The sequence below is a fragment of the Copadichromis virginalis genome, linkage group LG10 (genome assembly GCF_057382275.1).
Source record: "Copadichromis virginalis isolate Kocher_CV1m ecotype Utaka linkage group LG10, C_Virginalis_male_GT1.1, whole genome shotgun sequence".
NCBI classification, from domain to species: domain Eukaryota; kingdom Metazoa; phylum Chordata; class Actinopteri; order Cichliformes; family Cichlidae; genus Copadichromis; species Copadichromis virginalis.
The window spans coordinates 19,388,547-19,405,309 of record NC_140627.1 but is presented as its reverse complement, the minus strand read 5'-3'; the positions used below and the strand labels follow the sequence as shown (position 1 = coordinate 19,405,309).

Below are 16,763 nucleotides of genomic sequence, written 5' to 3'. Positions count from 1 at the left end.
TAACACAATGCCAATGAAGTGCTTTCCTTTAACAATGCAAAGTGAAGTGTCCACCTCAACAGCCACAATTTAAAAAAAATTTATGTAACAACAACAACAACAACAACAATAATAATAATAATAATAATAATAATAATAAATAGTCCACTGATATTAGCAATCAAAGAAAATTACATCACCATCCCAAATAAAACTTTAACAAAACATGCCAACATTATGGTCTAACAATAAAACAGCTTGTCAGCGTTCAGTTTTTTTGCAACAGCACAGCAGTAACCATTTAACACTTGCCACTGTCAACATTTATTTTACTAGTGTTTGGGCAAAAAACTTCAGATGTAAACATTTTAACATGGAAACAATTGTTCGTCTTTAAAAGTCCACAAAATATACATTCATCCTGCATTCCCAACTTGGATGATCTGATATCCTCGTGTTGGTGTTGTTCCCAGACCATCATGAAAATGTTGTCACATTGTTGTGACGTTATTCTTTTGCGCGCCAAGCCATTTGTGCATTTATGAAATTCCAATGTTGCAAGGACAATATCAATTCTGCTTACTGTTTATTAAAGGGTTACGGTTAGGGTTAGGGTCAGTTGATCGGCGGACAGAGGCGGTTTCACGCAGCTTAAGTACAGTTTTTTGTTTTACGCCGGTTTTTCCCGAAGTCGCAAAAGTATGACGTCACAACATTCTGATTGGTCACTTGCAATGTTGATCCTGGAACAACATTTAGTATGATGATCTGGGAACAACACCAACACGAGGATATCAGATCAACCTCCTAACTTACCCTTATTTTTAGTATGTATTGCAATTACCTTTACAATGCACACAATGTAACACAAACTGAATATGAACATATTTCCACCTCATAACAATATGCCTTGAACGCTAATATACACACCACCCTTCAACATTTCTGGTGCAGTATCATCTCTCAATTAAATCCTTTAAATCTCAATACTTTTGATTGTCTCTTACTAGCCCCCCACAACAGTAAAATCTCTCAAATTGTAGTAGTTTACAAACTTTTCAAAATGTTCTAAATTTCTCTTAAATGTAATTTTCCCGTTATCTGTCATTTACAAATTACCATTTTATTCCCATTCAGCCTCCGAAAAACTTCTGTCCATCTGACAGAACATTCATCATCCAAATTAAAGGTTGGCTTATTCATTCAGTGTATTCTTGAGCAACTGTACCTTGGTCAAGAGTATGCTGACATACAGATGAAGGAAGAGCTTCTGAAGTACTTCAAAGAAAGCTTTCAGTCTTGAGGTTAACTGAGATTCAGTGCATATATCCCACCCATTAAGAGTGCACATGCAGAGGCCAGGTCTTCCAGGTCATGCAGGACACACTAGATGGTTATACCCACATCGGCTGGAGGAGTGCTGGCATCAGCTCTTTCGATGGTAAAGATAGCAAGGGTAATTTGTTCCAGCTCCCTCTGAACAGCTGTAGCTTAGACACAAAAACATAGAAAAATGGCATCCAGTTTTAAAAAAAGAAAGAAAAAGGGCCAAAGCTACCCTTTAATGACGTAAACACAATATTAGGAACATGCACCCCAGTGTGCCACTATTTCAGACTACAGATTCAACGATAAATATAAATAGTTTGGGTATACAAGAAGATTTCCCAAAACATTTAAACAGGTTCCATGCAAATTACAACAACAACAACAACATGCAACAACATTAGTTATTCAAAATTTGGTTTAATACAGATAAAAAACTAAACTAAAATTACCAACCAATTATTCTTTGAAGAGGATGCTTGGGTCTTCATTCAGGTAAAAAGGTAGTGCCCTGAGGACACACTCCCTCCCCTTTTCAATACTTTCCTTCTGTAGAGAGTGGCAGAGATACAGGAAGAGAAAACAGATATACTTTAGGATGACAGAAACTCACATTATACGCAAAATGAATGACATATCCACTGCACAGATAGACATGTACACAAGACCAACTAATCATCACATGGACATGAATAGTTAACCTGTTGGGCAGGGTTTCCACCACATTATATATGTCCATAATGGAGGTAAAGACAAACTAATACATCATCTTTTTTGCATTCAAAACATAACATAAAAACATTCACTTCTGGTTTAACCTAAATCAAGGGATCAGATTTTACATATGTTTAGGTAATTTAAATTTTCCAACGTTTTGAGTACCAAACTTTGTCTTGCTTAATATAAATGTAAGTGCACTGTGCAGCTACCATACACTAGCTGTTTAAATTTGAAAATGATCTTATTAGCCATAATATTTTGCTACCAACAGAATAACGCACCTGTGTGGCTGGGGCCAAAGTTTGTCTAATTTTCTTCCCTGCAACGCCTCCTTTTTTCTTGAAGACTTTTATGAGCTGGTCAGTGTATTGGTCAAGTTGTGTAAAAAGCCTTGGAACATGTGCAGCAGTAGTAATCCTCACATATTCTGCTTCCACCTGAAAATATGTCAACAAACACAACATACTGTACTGTAAATATACATACTATATGTACACATATACAAACTAAAACTAATGTAGTAAGACCTCATTAAAGCTATAATTTTAACACAAACATTTACACAAAATGCTAATGGAGCCATTGCAGCTTTTATTGTTATTTATCAAGTTCCAAAAAATATTGGTCACAGCTGATCTGAAAAGAATTTCATGCCTCAGGCCCTTGAACTGCAACCTTTACCATGGTTCAGATGTGGAGAAGAAATAACAGGGGCATGGGATGGGTCACAAAAGAAAACTTAACTTATAAAACAGTTTTGTTTTTAAAAGTATAACAGTTCACATACCACATACAAGCTCAGCAATACCACATACACCACATCAGTATAGGAGGGAGCAGGTAAAGGCAGGATCTGAGATTTATAAAGTAAAACAAGAAATTCATTACTTAATTTCAAGAAGCAAATTATTGTTTGAATTACAACTAAATAAAATACTACTCAGAAGAAAAGCAAGAGATTGACACTGCCATGTGCTAACTTTCTATAGAAGCAATTATCACCAGGTCTGTCGACCTCCATTGTCTGTCCACTCATATGTCTTGAATAATTTTATTAAAAAAATTAAGTGTGTACTTTCACAAACTGTAATTTATAACTACATTGATATGTATAACTCCGCTAGGAAACATGCTGTATTTACAGACCATTTTTACATAATACAGATTACTGATAGAGCAGAACAATGGTGTCACAGTGGCTTTCGCCCTTGACTTTTTGGATTTTAAATGTCACTTTATGCTATCCTTGCTATCCTATTAGATATTTCCGACTCTCGGATTACAGAAAAGGAATCCCAAGAAAGCAAATGGAAAAATAACCCCTTGAAAGAATAACCCCATGAACCCCTGTAGCTAATCCCTTAATAAAACAAAAAACAATAAAAATGTTTCTTACACAGTCCACAAAATAAGCATGTCCAGGACCCAGTAAAACTAATGTAAAACAAGCACACGCAAACGATATAACATGTCTTGTAAGACAAACGCAAAATATAACCATGCTGGACATATAGATACTACACAACATAGTCAAAGAAAAAAAGTGGTCTTACCTCTCAAAGAAACAGTAGCTTGGCGCCAAAACAGCCTTTTTCAGTTAAATTTGAAGTCTTGCGCATGAGCAGGCACAAGCCGTGAAACCTTCTTGTTCTGCGCGGTTTCATTACAACTGTTTTTGCATTACTGCCACCTTGTGGATATACAAGGTATATCGATCCTAATTGACTTAACTTAAATGTTATGCGATCAAGTAACACATTAGTATTATGTACGTTGAATAATAGACACAATTACGTAGACTTGATTAGAAAAACATATGTTAACTTAACAAAAACATATATTTTAAGTAAAATGAAAATAAATAATTAATATACACTGAACAATCTACCTCATTCATTTTTTTGAGTGTAGGTACCAATGTGATTGCGTATAAATAGCATGCTACTTCAGGCACATGCCATGTCTAAACATTTTAAATCTTTGTGTGTCATTTTATGGAGTTAAAAGTCTTGAGACACCCCTCATTTTTTTATATTTTGCTTCAGAGGAGCCAAACTTGTACATTTTTGAAGTCCTTTTGAGCAAACATTTTTCAGGTGTTCTGAAGCTCTTTCAAAGTTTTTCTTTGGATATTGGCTGCTTTTTCTCTCATTTCAGTTCAGCACATGTACCTTTTCAGTAGAATAAAATTCACTGTCATGAATTATTCAAGCTTTTTCATGTGTTTGCAGGTAAAAATGTTAACTTGGCAAAGAACCCATTTTAAATTGTTTCTTCAGGCACCTTTTTGCTTGTTTGCTGTGGCAAAAGCATATAATTTAGTATTTAATATAGTTTAAAAAAAATTCTACGACAAATAACAAAACTAATGCTAATAGTATTTTAGCACTTGACTTGAAAACGTGGTATAGCTTGGGATGGTGCCCTGCAAAAAAGAAGTGGCAGGACTAAAAAACTGCCTACAGCAGATGAACAGTATCTGAAAGTCATATCGTTAAGAAAGAGGAAATAACCAAGCAAAGATCTGACAGAGGCCTGCAGCTGGCCCTAAAGTTGATCCATTTAGCATTCACTGAAGTCTCACCAGAAAGGGTCTCAGTGGAAGGATGGCTAAGAGGACATCAGCAGAGAGGTACAACAGTGAGTGTCTGCAGCCAACTGTGAAACACGATGGAGGCTCTGTCATGATTTGGGACTACATTTCAGTCAGTGGTTTTGGAAACTTTGTTAAAGCTGAGTTTATCTAGACAAACCTTTCCACAAACATGATCACACATACACCATCAATTAACATCAATATTTTTTAAAACTAAAACTCACAATTTTTTATATTTTGATATTCATCATTATCCCCTTGCAAATTCAATGTTACATTCTCCATCTGGGTATGTTTCACATGTCACGTCATATATAACAGACACCAAAATTTGTATCTGTGACAGAATTTTGTAAAGAATGGATCATTTAAAAACATGCCCTATGGTCGGATTTTGCTGGTATAAAGAAATGAAGAGTGGCTCAAGACTTTTGCACACACATTGTATTCGATATGAAATGATTCGATTTGAAAGGTTAGACAGCCAACTCTTATTTTGCAACATGTCTTCATTTTGAATTATCAACCCACAGTTGGAGCTTCTCTTCTTTTGCACTTCTGTTCAAGATTTGACGAAAAGAAATCAAGAAACCTTTTCCTAAAAGAAAAAAAACCTTTCATGTTTGAGGTTTTATTCAAAGTACAATTTCCAGCTGCTAATAGTATGACTTTCCCATGGATGTTTTAGATTAAAATTGAGGCTCATATAATCAGTCTACCAGTATTGTGAAGTAAGGGAACACAAGGAGCTTTTAGGAAACATGGGTCCATAATGACGACAAGAGAAAGCCACTTTCTGTGATTTGTGCTCTACTTTTTCTCCCATCCTCTGAAACCTCCCCTGATTTATTACCTTCATGGTTATGAACAGATGCTGAGTACGACGCTGAGGTCTGTGTATTTGTCACTGATTTAATTTTTTTTAAAAGAAGGTATGTTTAATTTTATGATTTTTTGATACCAGTTGTTGCCTTGTATCATGTCATGGACTAACGGTAATTTATTTTGTATTGTTTACATTGAGTACTAAGGGTTATCAGCCATATTTTCCCCACCCTAAAATTCAAACCAACCAAATACCGTCTTTTAACACAATCTCTTCTCTTTCGAATGATTCTTTTCAGAGTAAAAATAGTTTTTCTCGCTAACACTCTTTGTTTTTAAGCTCTTCAGTCTGATGTAATGTTTGGCCTCACAGAAGGCAACGTATTACAGCATCCAACAGCCGCATTCTCCACAATCGCTTCATGCTATGCGACTGTGGTGTGGCTTTAGCTCACATTTTACAGAGAGCTTGCTTTTCATACTATTTCCTGCAATTCACAGTGAGTTCAGGCTTAAGTCACACAAACGAGCACACACAAGCACACATACACACACTTGGGTGACTCAGACAATGTGCTCTGGTGATACCAGATTGGAGGGTTTACAGCAGACAAATACAGCTGGCCATGCTTGCACACTCCACTAAACCATTTGTTCTGCAAGCACACATGTCAGTGCTGCAGACACAAAAACAAAGGCGCACATCCACACATGCCCACATGCACGTGAAGATGCTCACATAGGACCAAGTTTTCTCAAAAACAAAAAAATACAGCCGGGTCACAATCAGTTACATAACATCTTTCAAGGGTATTAGAATGTTTTTGGTTTTTTTTTAGTTCATATTAGATAAGAGCTAAAATAAAGTAGAGTCAAGGTCAGACAGGTATTTGAATCGACAGCCCTTTGTTATTCTTTTTTTTTTTTTTTTTAACTTTTTTTCTGTCAAGAGTGATAAAACTGCCAAAATGACCAGGTGCAAAGCTGTCCCTTTGTGCTGGCTGCTAAACCATCCCTTTGCAAACATATTCTGTTGTTCCAGATCAGCATTTTTAGCACTAATGAAAGTCCCCTATTTTGGGCATAAGGGACAACTGAGGGAAAACTGACCCAAAGCCCTCAGTTTTTTTCTTTCACATTACAAAAAGCTGTCTATTAGAAAGTCGACCAGAATCATGCTGTGTGAAGTGAAGCTCCATCTGGCTCCATCTTCAGTCCTCATTATTTTTGCCTGCCCACTGGCCCAGTACCACACAGGCAGCTATTTACTGATGACAACTAACTTACTGCACAGGCTGGCAAACTTTGGCTTGTGTTTTCTCTTCTGGGTAGCAGGGCCACACACATACATCCACATATATGCCTCAGAGGGACTACTCTTTAGGTTATGCACACACACAAAAAGAAATACACACAAATGCAGACATTGTCTCTGGTGAGTTGTTCGAGACAGATAGTCCTGCTGCCTCATAAATGCTAACCTACATTATTTGTGCGTCCTACTTCTTCATGATAGTCTGTATAACTCCCTGCTACCACCACCTGTGTTGTCTTCGTATAGCTTTGAATAATTACACAGCATCCACTTGTTTTTCGCGAGCGTCTGCTCCAAACATTTTTATTCTCTCATTCACAAATCAGTCTTCTTTTATAGAGGCATTGATGAGCCCTCTCAAATACAGCGCCCCCTACTGGCAAAACCCCATTAGCACATGAACACCCACACATCACCACACCACCCACCTAAATAAAACACAGAAAATAATACTGTACATCTAACTTTTGGATATAAAACATGTAACATTGCAAATCCCTGGTGCCAGTAACCTATTTTTTTACTTTCAATTTTATTTATAAATCACAAAGACAAAGTATTTGTGCACTCAGTTTAAATTCATTACAGATAAAACATCACAGCTAAGTTAAACTGGACCTATCATGCTTTTTCTTATTTTCTGTCATGTATATGCTGTTATAGAGGTTGCTGCTCTTATTAACCATGGCCAAAGATTCAAATAAGGAGGTTAGCATATCTGCAGATAGTCTTAGTGCGTTTTCACACCTATAGTGCATTTACTCTGATCCAAATCAGTCGATAAGTTTGATAACTTGTAGCTTTTCCCTGTGTTTTGGTTTGTTTTCACCAAAGAAAACAAGTGAGGTCTAATCGAATCAAGACACATCACTACAAACTACATATGACTAGTCAGTGTGCAGCCTGACCAAATGTGTCTGGGGTGCAAGTAAGAAAAGTAAATACAGGTAGAGGGTGCTGTTATCTGGTCTTTTGAGAAAGCATTTATGCTCATTTCACATCTAGGTGCTAGTTCTTACAGACCTTTGCACATCTATAATACCTTAGTTCACTCTACAATACAAAGCATACATTGCTACAGGACGTGTTTTGTTTTTTTTTTAGCTCGAACTAACAAGCATACCTGGTGTTTGGGTGGGATTGAGGTTGGTTCACATTCACACCACAGACGAGCTGCTTTGGAGTTTTGTTCCGCACCCGGGTGGGTTTGCTGTGTTCTCATCTGCATAAACAACCGCACCAAACAGGAAATCAAACTAGAGTTCGATTTAAATGCGCTAAAGTCAGCAGGTGTGAAAACACCCTTAGTCACGTGAAAAAGAAAGTTTCAAACATACAGGATGCGGGCAGTTTGTGAAAAACTACACTCGTGCTGGTTCCATAGGAATCAAGAAAATAAGTAGGTGCCAAGTGCTGCTAATCAAATGCATTTGATTAAATGATCATCAGTCTGCAATCTAGTAAAGACGTTTTGAGCATTCTGGTGTGTGTTAACACAATGCAGCAAGTATCAGTGAGAAACAATTATTATTGCTCATTAATCTGTAAAAGTTGTAAGGACATTTCCAAACTATTTGAAGTCCATCATTCTGCAGTGAGAAAGCTTATTCACAAATGGAAAACAGTCAAGGCAATCTTCCCAGAATGGTCTTCCTGCAAATCCACTGAAAGGTCAGACTGTGCAATGCTCAGAGAAACTGTGAAATACCCAAAAGATATGTCTCAGAGTCTACAGGCATCAGTTAGCATGTTAAATGTTAAAGTTCATGACAGTACGTTTAGAAAAAAAACGGAACAAGTACGCCTTTGTTGGAAGAGTTGTCAAAAGAAATCCTTGTTTCTCTAAAAACACAGACAGACAGCATAGCTTAAGTTTGGAAAGTTCCAACTGGACAAACTACAAGAGTTCTGGAACAAATTTCTTTGCACAGGTGAGACCAGAGTGGAGATATTTGGCCATAATTCACAGTGCTGAATTAGGAGAAACCCAGACAAACCCCCCATAGCAAATGTCAACATGGAATAGTTCTTATATGGCACTTTAATCCTCTACTCAAGCATTCACGCGACTTTTTTTTTACCATATTCACCCGAGCACTCTTCTAGCTAACACACTATTTAATTCATATGCCAGTGAATGCATTGGAGAGGGTTCAGTTGCCCGAGGATATTTGGCACACAGACTGGAGCAGCCAGTGATCGGACCACCAGCCTTCCGATTAGTTGACTTTACCCCTACTTTACCCCCTGAGCTACAGCCACTCCATAAATAGTGATTTAGGCATGTTTTGCAGCCATAGGACCTGGGCACTTTGTAGTCATTGGTAAATGATAAATGGACTGGTTCTTCTATAGTGCTTTTAAAATCTACTTAAGCACTCAAAATACTTTATACAACATGCCTCATTCACCCATTCATACAAGCACTTTTTTCTCCTAACAGACACACACTCTATCAGAAAGCAACTTGGGATTTAGTATCTTGCCCAAAGATACTCTGGTGTGCAAACTGAGGCAGGGATTGAACCACTGGTCTTTAAGGTTATCAACTCATCAACTCAAGTTGACTATGAACTGACTATTTTAGCCCTCGTGTGGCATTTGGGTTTTCAGTGTTTACCAAAAGGAAAACTTCTGGGATTTATTATTATTTCAACTGAAGCCGTCTTGCCTATGGCCCATTTTCTTTGAAGAACATAAGAAACACACATTTACACATTTGTTGTTTGTGTCCTGTGTGTCATAAAAGTGTGAACATGCTATGTCCCTCACCTCCATCCTCCTCCAATGTAGCCTGCTGTCAGTGTGCTTCTGTGCTCCTGTATATATGTGTCAGCCGGAGTGTGTTTTGTCTTTTTGCGCCTGTTTTTTCCCACACAAGGTTCAGACATCATTACACTTCAAGCACCTACACCTGGCTGTTCCCTCATTCCTTCACATTATAACCACTGACTTTCAGGAACTACTCTGTATTTTCTCATACTTTAGCCTAGTTGAAAATCAGGGGTGGAACACAACAAATAAATAGCTTTGCCTTTCTCGCTCCTTCTCGATCAATATGGTGAAATTCTCTGCTCAGAGAACCTTAGTGCTTTTTGAAGAGAGACAAGACATGGGAGATGATGAATAGGAATAGTTTTCAGAAAATTAGGGCTTTCCCCTTCATTGGATAGGAGGGCAGGGGAAAAGTGAGGAGGAATGACACACAGCAAACTGTCTGGGTCACACGCAGACCCTCGCAGCGTGCACTCTGGCCTTCAACACATGGGCCACCTGCTCAGCCAGGTGAGCTATAGCACCATCATCAATTCAGACTCTGACAGTGAGTTTGAAGATCAGGCAGCTCCAAAACAAGCTCATCAGCAGCCAGCAAGAGCCAAAATATGGATGTGAAAAAATTATGAAATTCTTGCCCAAAGAATAAGTCACCCCACATGGCTGTCAGCGTGGCACTTCTTCATATCAGGAGAAGTTCCCTGATCTAGTAGCAACAAAAAGAAGAGCTGCAATGTGTGTGGATCCAAGATGGCCAAGCCCATACGGAAAAGAAATAGTAAAAACTTATATGTGATTACTCATGAAAGTGGCCACTTTCATGAGTAAATCATATAAGGCTTACATGATTTACTCATGAAAGTGGCCACTTTCGCATTACTTTCATACATTGTTTAAGTAAGTATCAGAAATATACAAGTTTCATTATATAATTTTTCAAGGGATCTTATATCTGTTTTCACACTTATATGCTTTTCATACAAGTTTCACACAAGACAGATACAAACTTTATAAGATTTATATATATCTTTTCCATATGGGAGAAGACACAAAATACATGCATAGGTTGTAGTTCTTGTAACAAGAAATTCATATGCAACACAGCAAAAATGCCCCTAGTATATTGAATAGACAGGCGTGAATAGGCTTTTTGTTCAGTGGGACTGCTGTGTAGCATATGTTCAACTTCTAATTAAATTCAAAGAAGTAAATATGAGCAGTGATCAAAAACTTTGCTTTATTTATATTCTGTGAGAGATTTATCTGTTTTTGTAACAAAAAAAGTAATATGGACTTTTATTTATACGTAAATAGCTTCTAACAGAGGTAAAATATTATCCAAATATTAACCATATATGTGCTCCGTGTTACTTTGAATTGTTATGTACTTAGCAGCTGGTAAGTATTTTTTACATAACTTGTGGGTGTATTGATTTAATGAGCACATAATGCAGTGGGTTCACAAGACCCACCAGCATTGGCAGAGTAACAAAAATATGAACACCACACAAAGGCTAAATGTGTGTATCTGACACTGACCATAATAGATCCCCTTTAATTCACAGATAAAAGGTAGACTACAATAAATTGTGTGTTGGACTCCACATGAAGCAAAACACATCAAGATTGATATTTATTTCATATTTATGGAGAATACAACTGTGAACATAATTCCCATCAATCCATCAGGTCACCAGGTTTGTGTTCTCTTCCCAGAAGCGAACCTGAACATTTTTGGAGCCAATAGTACAGAAAAGAGGATATAGGCCTTACTTTGTTACCACATTTATTAAAGTCAGTGTGGGAATATTATTAATACATTAATAATGTCTTGGGTGTCTTGCTACAGCACTTCAATTTCATTTATTCTTCTGTTTAATCTGTCTCAATCAAATTTGCTGGTTTTTTTTGTTCTGCTTTTTTAATAAACCCAATTGATTTGTGATTGTTTTATTTTTAAAAATAAGAAGAAAAATAATACATTTCTTTGAAGAAAATGGATAGATGGCATAAAAACCCCAATCAATTTGTTTTTTAAAGGAAGACGGAAAAATGAATGAAATCATGTTTGACTTCTGTATGGTAGATCAGCTGCACCCTTATTCACAGAAGGCAGCTAAAGATGTGATGTCCTTCCTGGTGCAAACCCAAAGATTCATGTCTCTTCCCAGGATCAAATTGATGTTGATGTACAGTATTATTTTCTATCTTAAGAGTGGGCTCAAACACTGGTGACACTGCAGAGCAGATTTACATGCTGACAACCTTTAGTCAATCAAAACATTGCCTCAGATTTTTTAACGAAGCGCTCGCACTTATTCAAACAGCCCACTCAACATTAAGATCAATTGTAAACCAGAAACTGCATATCTCTACTGTTTTGTGCGTAACCTGGCACTCAGTGAACTCTTCATAATCACTTGATGTTAAGTAGTATCAGCGTCTGACTCTCCACAAATTTCCAAATGTGTTGCATACTCCACAAATGATTCACATTTAGCTGATGGCTCCTATTGAGATGATGAATTGATTCACTTAAGACTGAAGCTACCACTCCAATGCTGTGCAAGACATTAAAAAAAAAGGGGGGGGGGGCATACTTTAGCAAAATAGATGATCAGTAAACGCTGCATGTTGACCTTATTTTTGAGTTTCTTGTTTATAAATAAAGAATTAGGGTAGTGGAGTACATCTTCCTCTGTCTGCTACATTGAATAAACATCTGGTTCTTATTCTTCACCTTTCTGTATTTTACAAACCCACATTTAGGAAAGGGATTTTGTGCCCCAGTAAAGCATATTCGCAACATGTTGCCCCCGGAGTCAATGTATTTGGAAACCCAACAGAGTCATAAAGTAGCCCATCATTTGACCTCCTGAATGCAGTACATAAAATGCATTATGTATGGTATGACCTCCACCTGCGCTTTCTGGGTCTCTTTTCCTCAGGAATGTGGTTGAAGGGATGGAGGGAAGAAACGATATTATTTGTGAACAATGTCCACCCGTAGTCTTAAGACAACACAATAAGTCGCTATTCCCTTGAACATCCTCACTGCGAGACTTTCTGTAATGAAATATGTTATTCTACTGTGTAACACCTCTTTCAGCTTGCCATCCACAGCATGATAACCTTCCATCCAATTATGTCCAGAAACATGCTGGGAACAGAGTTCTTTGTGTTGAGGTAATACACTACGACTCTTGAACAGGCACAGAGACAGCTGTACTTTTTTTTTTAGAGAAAGAGGGAGATGCAGAGTGAGAATTTTTTAAAAAATGAAAACTCCTTGTGAATGATCTCAACATTTCATTAGTTTCTAAGTGAAATGGAATGCCTGATTAGGTCGAACTCATTAGCAGAAGGTGCAGGATAAATGGGAAGGCATAGAACTGAGGAGAGAATGATTCTATTTAGACTGAAGACAAAACGACCAGAGAGAATCTCTGTTATGTTATTACAAAGAAGGCTAAATTTAAAAAGGAGAAAAAAGATGCTCACTTGCAGAGAATTAAGAACGCCAGTAGAGTTAGTGGGTAAATCCTCCCATTGAAGAAAATCCAAAGCTACTTTTACCTTTTAGAATAAGTGTTGACATCTAATTATGGGAGACATTTTATGGCAAAAATAATGTTGCCACTTTTTAGCACAAGTTTTGATTAAATTGGTTTTGTGAGGGTTTTTAAAGCAAAAAAATCTAGGATAACAAAAAAAGTTGTTTTGTTTTGTTTTGTTTTTTTGTTTTTTTAATAGCATTAAATCACAACTGTTGCCTCAAAGTGCTTTGTAAAGTAAAGACTCTAAAATATTAGAAAGAAGCACCAACAATCAAGCAACTCCCTATGAGAAAGAACTTGGTGACTGTGGGAAGGAAAAACCTCCTTTTAACAGGAAGAAACCTTCAGCACCAGGGGTAGCCATATAGGGGCCACTAAAAATATTGGGGTGGCGCCCCAAAAACAGAATTTCCAGTTTTATTATGCTGTTGTCAAATGTGGGTTACTTGAAAGAGAGTGCTAAGAAGAGAGAAAGAAAAGAATTATATGCCTAGTTAATTTGCAGCTATTAAAGATTATATCACTGTAATTTAATTACATATGAAAACCAAATAAGATTTTGAAATCCATAATAATCTGTTTTAAATAACAAGTTCACGTTTCAGCTCATTGAAGGGTGTCTTCCTCTCTCTTGTGCTCATATTTAGTAAAATTATTACCAACACAGGACAAATTTTTATTCATTTATCTTTTTTATTTAGTTATCCCTTGGTGGTGCCCCTGTCAGACAGAACCCATTGACAGTCAATGGCAGAACCAGACTCAGGGAGGGGCACCTACTTTAATAGGAAGCAAGTGTACTGTAGCCAATGATCTCTCTAAGCTGCGCGCATGCGCAATTGCGCACTGCTGGCACGGTCTCTGCACACAGAAAATCTGTGTTGCGCACAAAAAAAAAAAATCAAACCTGAATTGAAATAAAAATAAATACATTAACAATTCATTCTGTTTTGCAGTGTGAGTCAGTAAGTGACCGCTGACTGGCTGCTCCAGTCAATGATGCGATTCACATTCGTATGTACGCAACTAATCAACGTCAGGCGTTGACAGGCCATGACAGCGTCTTTATGTGCCGACACCGGTGTTTTAGCTAGCAAAGCGGCGTGGCTGATGTGGAGTGAAGCCATGTTAATGACAACGTGTACAAGCATTGGAGATGTGAGCAGGACAGACGGAACAATTGACGAAAAAAGTGTGGACTTTATACCAGTTTTTATACCATTGTGTTGATAGGCCACGTAAAACCAGAGTTATGATAAAAAAAATATATGCATTGTTTGTTTGTTCAGTCTCCCTCAGCCTCCCTGGGAAAGTCTATGCCAGGGTGCTGGAAAGGAGAGTTCGTCCGCTAGTCGAACCTCGGATACAGGAGGAACAATGCGGTTTCGTCCTGGTCGCGGAACACTGGACCAGCTCTTTATCCTCTCCAGGATACTTGAGGGTGCATGGGAGTTTGCCCAACCAGTCTACATGTGTTTTGTGGACTTGGAGAAGGCATTCGACCGTGTCCCTCGGGGTGTCCTGTGGGAGGTGTTGCGGGAGTATGGGGTGTCTGGCCCATTGCTACGGGCCATTCGATCCCTATACAACCGTTGCAAGAGCTTGGTTCGCATTGCCGGCAATAAGTCGGACTCGTTCCCGGTGGGTGATGGGCTCCGCCAGGGCTGCCCTTTGTCTCCGGTTCTGTTCATAATTTTTATGGACAGGATTTCTAGGCGCAGCCAAGTGGCGGAGGGCTTTCGCTTTGGTGGCCTCAGAATCTCATCTCTGATTTTTGCAGATGATGTGGTTCTGTTGGCTTCATCGGGTGAGGGCCTCCAGCTCGCACTGGAACGGTTCGCAGCCGAGTGTGAAGCAGCGGGAATGAAGATCAGCACCTCCAAATCTGAGGCCATGGTTCTCAGCCGGAAAAGGGTGGAGTGCCCACTCCGGGTCGGGGATGAGTTCCTGCCCCAAGTGGAGGAGTTCAAGTATCTCGGGGTCTTGTTCGCGAGTGATGGGAGAAGGGAGCCGGAGATCGACAGACGGATTGGGGCTGCAGCTGCAGTAATGCAGACGCTGCACCGGTCCGTCGTGGTGAAGAGGGAGCTGAGTGTAAAAGCGAAGCTCTCAATTTACCGGTCGATCTACGTCCCTACCCTCACCTATGGCCACGAGCTGTGGGTAGTGACCGAAATAACGAGATCGCGGATACAAGCGGCAGAAATGAGCTTCCTCCGAAGGGTGGCTGGCCTCTCCCTTAGAGATAGGGTGAGAAGTTCGGCCATCCGGGAGGGGCTCAGAGTAGAGCAGCTGCTGCTCCACATCGAAAGGAGCCAGCTGAGGTGGTTCGGGCATCTGACAAGGATGCCCCCTGGGCGCCTCCTGGGTGAGGTGTTCCAGGCATGTCCCACCGGGAGGAGGCCCCGGGGCAGACCCAGGACACGCTGGAGAGATTATATCTCAAGGCTGGCCTGGGAACGCCTTGGTATTCCCCCGGATAAGCTGGAGGAGGTGGCTGGGGAGAGGGAGGTCTGGGCCTCTTTGCTTAGGCTGCTGCCCCCGCGACCCGGCCCCGGATAAAGCGGATGAAGATGGATGGATGGATGGATGTTTGTTTGTTTTCCTGAATACTATCGTTGTTTATATTTACTGCAGGAAGAAATGGCATTTTATAAGGAAAACGCTTGAAAGCACTCTCCGCCTGTGAGCAAAAACAAAACCAAAAACATCCCCACTCTTTCCTATAGGTGGAAAAATGTACCATGTCGACCAATCAAAAAATGATATGGCAACATGGCATTTAGTTGTTTAGGAAGAGGGATGTTTTTGGAGTGACAGCGGTGTTTTGAGATGCGAGAGATTTGCGACGTTTAGCACAAATCTTGTGTAGTTAGTGTGTAGTGTAGTCAATAGTTTTGTTGTGTGTGTCAGAACTATGAGGCGGCTGCTGAATGTTACAGGTGTTACAGGAGTGATACACCTCCTGCTGTCAGGCCTGCAGGTATCAGGCAAATTTGATGCAGAACAGCTGATTGTTCTGTAAATAGTTTGAAATGTTTATTTAAAAAAATGCCTTGGCTGCATTTTTAGGTAAACAGCTGCAAAAAACTGTGTTGTTTGCAAAACTCAGTAACTTTTTTTGAAGAAGTAACTATATAATTAATTGCCCAACATTGGTCACTATATACTGTATTTTGCAGACACTCTCTCCCAGACCACAGACTCATACTCAATACAAGTCAGAGCTTTATATAAAAAAAAAGAAAAAGAAAGTTGTGTTTTCAAAATTGGAGTTCAAGTTATTTTTACTTCCAATAGTGTTAACATACTACACAGGTCATGAACAAGATTTTTTTTAATTTTCACTGTAAGTGGGCTAAAGCACTTAATTAAAAGTAGTTTAACATAAATGCAAATGCTGTAATTTGATTATTTTAATAAACCATGTAACTTGGATGGATTCGATGCTGGCGTGACCACAGTGCACACGTCTACTGTTGCTCACAGTGGTCCAAGGGACCGCTCAAGGAGTTTGTGTGTTTGCTCAGACACATGAAAAATTAGAGGAAACACTGACTGTAACTGAGCTAGCAGTTACTCTTTACCTAGTGGAAGTGCTCTGAGTGGTCTTAATAGTTTCTGTCATAATTTCTGACTTTCACATTTTGTATAAAAAAATATAGTCACT

General features: G+C 38.9%; 1 long non-coding RNA gene across 3 annotated transcripts; it reads right to left on the bottom strand.

The window, feature by feature from the left end:
* On the bottom strand, positions 1–3,903 carry LOC146700299 (uncharacterized). Of its 3 annotated transcripts, none has more exons than XR_014922535.1 (5): positions 3,579–3,903; positions 2,813–2,878; positions 2,307–2,462; positions 1,762–1,854; positions 1–1,469 (listed from the first exon to the last, which is right to left on the bottom strand). It is a non-coding gene; the product is annotated as an uncharacterized LOC146700299 (long non-coding RNA). The 3 variants fall into 3 exon arrangements; XR_014922536.1 differs by lacking the exon at positions 3,579–3,903 and adding an exon at positions 3,422–3,569; XR_014922534.1 differs by lacking the exon at positions 3,579–3,903 and having other exon boundaries at positions 2,813–3,277.
* Positions 3,904–16,763: the final 12,860 nt, after the last annotated feature.